Genomic DNA, 7,500 nt, shown 5'->3' with positions numbered 1-7,500 from the left:
AGCTGGGGCGGGTGCGGTGTGGAGACGGAGTCCCTTCTTCCCCGAGGGGGCTAGGGCACTGCCGGTGCGGGTGCAGGCTTACGGCCCGGTGCCTTTTGGTGTTGGGGGTTGCGGTTGGGGTTCGGTTTAGGGTTAGGCGATAGGGTTAGGGATAGGGTTAGGGTTAGGGATAGGGTTAGGCGATAGGGTTAGGGATAGGGTTAGGGTTAGGGTTAGGGATAGGGTTAGGGTTAGGGTTAGGGATAGGGTTAGGGTTAGGGTTAGGGATAGGGTTAGGGTTAGGGATAGGGTTAGGGTTAGGCGATAGGGTTAGGGTTAGGGATAGGGTTAGGGTTAGGCGATAGGGTTAGGGTTAGGGATAGGGTTAGGGTTAGGCGATAGGGTTAGGGTTAGGGATAGGGTTAGGGTTAGGGATAGGGTTAGGGTTAGGGTTAGGGATAGGGTTAGGGTTAGGGATAGGGTTAGGCGATAGGGTTAGGGTTAGGGTTAGGGTTAGGGTTAGGGATAGGGTTAGGGTTAGGGATAGGGTTAGGGTTAGGCGATGGGGTTAGAGCTAGGGTTAGGGTTAGGGTTAGGGATAGGTTTAGGGTTAGGGGATAGGGTTAGGGTTAGGGATAGGGTTAGGGTTAGGGTTAGGGTTAGGCGATAGGGTTAGGGATAGGGTTAGGGTTAGGCGATAGGGTTAGGGATAGGGTTAGGGTTAGGGTTAGGGATAGGGTTAGGGTTAGGGTTAGGGTTAGGGATAGGGTTAGGGTTAGCGTTAGGGATAGGGTTAGGGTTAGGGATAGGGTTAGGGTTAGGGTTAGGGATAGGGTTAGGGTTAGGGATAGGGTTAGGGATAGGGTTAGGGTTAGGCGATAGGGTTAGGGATACGGTTAGGGGTAGGGATAGGGAGTCATCTGGGACGGGGCAGAGACTCCTCGGCGGTCCCCCCGGTCCCTGGCGGGCAGACGGACCTCCTGGGCCGGAGGCAGCCTCCCGCCGGCGTTACAACCCTGTCCCTGGCGGGCAGAGGGACCTCCTGGGCCGGGTGCAGCCTCCGCCGGCGGACCCCCCGGTCCCTGGCGGGCAGAGGGAGCTCCTGGGCCGGGTGCAGCCTCCGGCGGCGGGTCCCCCCGGTCCCTGGCGGGCAGAGGGAGCTCCTGGGCCCGGTGCCGCCTCCGCCGGCGGGTCCCCCCGGTCCCTGGCGGGCAGAGGGACCTCCTGGGCCGGGTGCAGCCTCCGCCGGAGGACCCCCCGGTCCCTGGCGGGCAGAGGGAGCTCCTGGGCCGGGTGCAGCCTCCGGCGGCGGTCCCCCCGGTCACTGGCGGGCAGAGGGAGCTCCTGGGCCCCGGTGCAGCCTCCGCCGGCGGTCCCCCCGGTCCCTGGCGGGCAGAGGGAGCTCCTGGGCCGGGTGCAGCCTCCGGCGGCGGTCCCCCCCGGCCCCTGGCGGGCAGAGGGAGCTCCTGGGCCCGGTGTGCAGCCTCCGCCGGCGGTCCGCCCGGTCCCTGGCGGGCAGATGGGACCTCCTGGGCCGGGTGCAGCCTCCGCCGGCGGTCCCCCCCGGTCCCTGGCGGGCAGAGGGGAGCTCCTGGGGCCGGGTGCAGCCTCGGCGGCGGTCCCCCCGGTCCCTGGCGGGCAGAGGGAGCTCGTGGGCCCGGTGCAGCCTCCGCCGGCGGTCCCCCCCGGTCCCTGGCGGGCAGAGTGGACCTCCTGGGGCCGGGTTCAGCCTCCGCCGGCGGTCCCCCCGGTTCCTGGCGGGCAGAGGGAGCTCCTGGGCCGGGCTCAGCCTCCCGGCCGGCGGTCCCCCCCGGTCCCTGGCGGGCAGAGTGACCTGCTGGGCCCGGTGCAGCCTCACGCCGGCGGTCCCCCCCCGGTTCCTGGCGGGCAGAGGGAGCTCCTGGGCCCGGTGCAGACTCCCCCGGCGGTGCACCAGGTCCCCGGCGGGCAGAGGGCCGCTCGTGTGTACCGGGTGCAGCGTCCCGCCGGCGGTGTGCACCGGTCCCTGGCGGGCTCAGAGAGCGCCTCGGCCGGGGATCGTCTCGTCCCATCGTCCGCCTGGTCCGTGGCCCGCAGGGGGGCGCTGTCGGGCGGGTACGGCCACGGCCCGACGTGCCTCCGGTGGGCTGCGGTCAGTGTGTGCCGCCGTTGGCCGGCTGCGGGGCTTGGTGCTGTTCCAGCCGTGCGTTAGGTGGGCGAACGGACAGGGGGCGCCCCTTGGGCGGGTGGCGGGCCCCGCGCGGGCCAGCCGTGGGGGGTCACGGTCCGCCCGCGGGGCGTCCCAAAGGGCGGCGAGAGGCCGTCCGCCGGTGCTGACAAGTCATAAACCAGCGGCGGTGACAAGTCATAACCAGCGGCGGTGACAAGTCATAAACCAGCGGCGGTGACAAGTCATAAACCAGCGGCGGTGACAAGTCATAAACCAGGACAAGGTTGTTGACGGCGCCGGGCGGCGGCCGAAGCGGCTCACCCCGGGGCAGGGTGGCGATTCGAGGAGGGGCGCCCACCCGGGCCGCCAAGGCCGCCGCCGGCGGGGCCGGGGGCGCCGTTTTGAAAAAGAACCGTAGGCCGGATGGGGTCCGATCCATCCACCTTATGCCGACGCCGAGACCTCATTCCCGGCATGACTACCGGTGGTCCGTCCCGCTGGTCTGCCACTTGCGTTTGGCGTCACGAGGGGTTGGCGGGGTACCTGCAGATTGGTAGGAGGTGGAAAATCGAGAAAATGGACTTTGGTCGGAAAGGTCCCCTCGAGCCTCCAGGTCTGCGGAGACCGACCCGGGCTGCCGCCCCCGCCGGCCCGCTCGGCCCGATCGGGCGCGAATTTCTTCGATTTTCGCCCCTTTTTTCGGGTTTTCGGCCGGCGCTCCAAACGGCGGCCCGACGCCCCGCCGAGGCCGGGGACGTCTCTCCGGAGCGCGAGGGACCGGATCAGACCTCGTCGGCACTGGCATGGCCACCGCAACGCTCGGACTTAGCCCTGGGGAGGCTGGTCGAGGCGGTGGCAAGTCATGAACCAGTGGAGTCTGGCGGAGACTGTGGCAAGTCATAAACCAGTCGGACTTAGCCTGTGGAGGCTGGTCCAGGCAGCGGCAAGTCATAAACCAGTCGGACTTAGCCTGTGGAGGCAGGTCCAGGCAGTGGCAAGTCATAAACCAGTCGGACTCAGCCTGTGGAGGCAGGGCCAGGCAGTGGCAAGTCATGAACCAGTGGCAAATCATAAACCAGTCGGACTTAGCCTGTGGAGGCAGGTCCAGGCAGTGGCAAGTCCATGAACCAGTGGCAAATCATAAACCAGTCCGGACTTAGCCTGTGGAGGCAGGTCCAGGCAGTGGCAAGTCATGAACCAGTGGCAAATCATAAACCAGTCGGACTTAGCGTGTGGAGGCAGGGCCAGGCAGTGGCAAGTCATGAACCAGTGGCAAATCATAAACCAGTCGGACTTAGCCTGTGGGAGGCAGGGCCAGGGCAGTGGCAAGTCATGAACCCAGTGGCAAATCATAAACCAGTCGGACTTAGCCTGTGGAGGCAGGGCCAGGCAGTGGCAAGTCATGAACCAGTGGCAAGTCATAAACCAGTCGGACTTAGCCTGGTGGAGGCAGGGCCAGGCAGTGGCAAGTCATAAAACCAGTCGGACTTAGCCTCTGGCGACTTCCAGGAGGTCTATGAGGTCCTGTGCCGCCGCATTTACCGGGGCCAAGGTTGCAGGAGAGCGGAACGGAGGAGTGGATTGGTCCCGCCGACGGGGCACGTGCATATATGAAAAGTGCACCCTACCGTTAGTTATCACTTGCCCTCGGAAGTGTATGAGGTCGTGTCCCAGCCGTGGTACCGGGGACACAGTGGGGGTGTTCCGTTCCCGCTAAAGGGAGCGGATTGGTCCCGCCGAGCTGCCACTTGCATTTGTGGTCGAGTGTCTCGGACAGCTGGTTAACCACTTGCCCTCGGTAGTGCCGATGAGGTTTTGAAAAAGCCGATCTGCGGGGACTTGGAGCGCCTTCCTCGGATGGACTACCGGGCGCCCTCCCGCCGATTTGCCATTTGCGTTTGGCGTCCCGAGGGGTTGGCGGGGTACCTGCAGATTGGTAGGAGGTGGAAAATCGAGAAATGGACTTTGGTCGGAAAGGTCCCCTCGAGCCTCCAGGTCTGCGGAGACCGACCCGGGCTGCCGCCCCGCCGGCCGCTCGGCCCGATCGGGCGCGAATTCTTTCCGATTTTCGCCCTTTTTTCGGGTTTTCGGCCGGCGCTCCAAACGGCGGCCCGACGCCCCGCCGAGGCCGGGCACGGCTCCCCGCCGCGCAAGGGGCCGTGTTTGCCTTGGTCTGCCTTGGAATTGTCACCAAACGCCCGCGCTTCGCCTGGGGAGGCTGGCCGAGTCGGTGGCAAGTCATGAACCAGTGGAGGCTGGTGGAGACAGTGGCAAATCATAAACCAGTCGGACTTAGCCTGTGGAGGCTGGTGGAGACAGTGGCAAGTCATAAACCAGTCGGACTTAAGCCTGTGGAGGCAGGTCCAGGCAGTGGCAAGTCATGAACCAGTCGGACTCAGCCTGTGGAGGCAGGTCCAGGCAGTGGCAAGTCATGAACCAGTGGCAAATCATAAACCAGTCGGACTCAGCCTGTGGAGGCAGGGCCAGGCAGTGGCAAGTCATGAACCAGTGGCAAATCATAAACCAGTCGGACTCAGCCTGTGGAGGCAGGTCCAGGCAGTGGCAAGTCATGAACCAGTGGGAAATCATAAACCAGTCGGACTCAGCCTGTGGAGGCAGGTCCAGGCAGTGGCAAGTCATGAACCAGTGGCAAATCATAAACCAGTCGGACTCAGCCTGTGGAGGCAGGGCCAGGCAGTGGCAAGTCATGAACCAGTGGAGACAGTGGCAAATCATAAACCAGTCGGACTTAGCCTGTGGAGGCTGGTGGAGACAGTGGCAAGTCATAAACCAGTCGGACTTAGCCTGTGGAGGCAGTTCCAGGCAGTGGCAAGTCATGAACCAGTGGAGACAGTGGCAAATCATAAACCAGTCGGACTTGTCCTGTGGAGGCTGGTGGAGACAGTGGCAAGTCATAAACCAGTCGGACTTAGCCTGTGGAGGCAGGTCCAGGCAGTGGCAAGTCATGAACCAGTGGAGACAGTGGCAAATCATAAACCAGTCGGACTTAGCCTGTGGAGGCTGGTGGAGACAGTGGCAAGTCATAAACCAGTCGCACTTAGCCTGTGGAGGGAAGGTGGAGACAGTGGCAAGTCATAAACCAGTCGGACTTAGCCCGTGGGGGCAGGTCCAGGCAGTGGCAAGTCATGAACCAGTGGAGACAGTGGCAAATCATAAACCAGTCGGACTTAGCCTGTGGAGGCTGGTGGAGACAGTGGCAAGTCATAAACCAGTCGCACTTAGCCTGTGGAGGGAGGTGGAGACAGTGGCAAGTCATAAACCAGTCGGACTTAGCCTGTGGGGGCAGGTCCAGGCAGTGGCAAGTCATAAACCAGTCGGACTTAGCCTGTGGAGGCAGGTCCAGGCAGTGGCAAGTCATGAACCAGTGGAGACAGTGGCAAATCATAAACCAGTCGGACTTAGCCTGTGGAGGCTGGTGGAGACAGTGGCAAGTCATAAACCAGTCGGACTTAGCCTGTGGAGGGAGGTGGAGACAGTGGCAAGTCATAAACCAGTCGGACTTAGCCTGTGGGGGCAGGTCCAGGCAGTGGCAAGTCATAAACCAGTCGGACTTAGCCTCTGGCGACTTCCAGGAGGTCTATGAGGTCCTGTGCCGCCGCTTTACCGGGGCCAAGGTTGCAGGAGAGCGGAACGGAGGAGTGGATTGGTCCCGCCGATGGGGCACGTGCATATATGAAAAGTGCACCCTACCGTTAGTTAATCACTTGCCCTCGGAAGTGTATGAGGTCGTGTCCAGCCGATTTACCGAGGACAGAGTGGGGGTGTTCCCGCTAAGGTGGAGTGGATTGGTCCCGCCGAGCTGCCACTTGCATTTGTGGTCGAATGTCTCGGACAGCTGGTTAACCACTTGCCCTCGGTAGTGCCGATGAGGTTTTGAAAAAGTCGATTTGCGGGGATTTGGAGCGCCTTCCTCGGATGGACTACCGGGCGACCTCCCGCCGATTTGCCATTTGCATTTGGCGTCACGAGGGGTTGGCGGGGTGCCCGGAGATTTTCGGGAACACGATTTTTAGAACATTTTCTGGCAGCGGTAGCACTTTGAAAGTACCCAGGAAAGTGCTACTTTGAGGTACGGTCCCGATTTCAAATCGAAGGCCTTACCAATGAGCACTCGGAAGTCCTCAAGGGGTTTTAGCAACAATTTTGACGGACTTTTCGAACTCATTTGCCGGCCTAAAAATCGGTCAGAGTCCGAGCCGGCGGTAACTCTGATACAAACAATGTGTTTCTGTGAACTCTTGTGTGAGAAACATACTTGTAAAAAAAACAGACAAAGTGTTTTTTCTGTGGCGAGAGAGAAACACTTACAAAGTTTTTAATGGCGAGAAAACAAAGACACAATTATATATATATATATCCTTGTACAATAATTCAAGAAGAGACAGACATATATGGTAGAAGACACATTATAAAATGTCTGTCGAGGTTTAGCCTTTGTGACTGGGCACCTCTTGTCTTGTTTTCGGGCACACCTGGAGGCCAGGGTGCCCAAGTCTGTTTTCAGGCGACGCGGGGCGGCGGCGTTCCCGTGCCTGGTTCCCTTGGGTTGCAGTCGCATGTGTCACGGTTAACGGGTTGCACAGAGGCACATGTCGGGGCGTTCCCAGAAACCTGATTGAAGTCAGGCGCCGCACGCCGGCTGGTTGCAAGTGTCGTGCGAGCGCCGAAAGCCTTGGCCGAGAGCAGATTCTCGGGCGCGAGAGGTCACGCCCGTGGCGGCCAGTCGTTGTTGCTTCCTTCCGCACACGGCGGCGTACCTCTCGGCACCTACCTCTCGAACGATCAGGCGAGTCGTGTCCGACGTGGGAGGGCCCTCGGCGGGCCAGCGCTATTGTGGGCTGGTGTTCAGGCTGAGCGGTTGACCCTCCCCGTGCTGTGTGGGTTCCCCCGCCGCCCCGAGTCACAGACGGACATCGACCGAGAATTCTCGCAGCCCTTGTGAGGCCGAGGCGTGCGTTTGCTCTCTCTCTGTCGAGCAGATCGCAGTGGCAATATCTCGAGCCCTGGAACGGGCAGGCTCCGAGTCCTCAGTGTCGGCTTTTCCTAGCACTGTGTCCCCGTTCCTGTGGCCGAACACACGTTCTCTGGCAACGAAAGGAAGAACTAAAAGGGTCGCACACTGCTCCCGTGCGTGTGGCGTGCCTCTTCCGCCTGGACGGCGCGAGCCGGTCGCACCGTATTTTGTAGCTGAACCCGGTGCCTGATTCCCTGTCGGGAGGGAAGCCGTGTACCCCCCGTCGGACACACGCTGCGCCGACGACCGGCGACTCCGAGCCGGTGTGGCCCGAGGGTCTTGACAGCTTGACCACCAACGATCGTGTTCACCACCCTTGTTGCTGCACACGCACCCC

The sequence above is a fragment of the Scyliorhinus torazame genome, unplaced genomic scaffold, assembly GCF_047496885.1.
Source record: "Scyliorhinus torazame isolate Kashiwa2021f unplaced genomic scaffold, sScyTor2.1 scaffold_1369, whole genome shotgun sequence".
Lineage (NCBI taxonomy): Eukaryota > Metazoa > Chordata > Chondrichthyes > Carcharhiniformes > Scyliorhinidae > Scyliorhinus > Scyliorhinus torazame.
The sequence above is the reverse complement of the archived record's forward strand: the minus strand, read 5'-3'. Positions refer to the sequence as shown.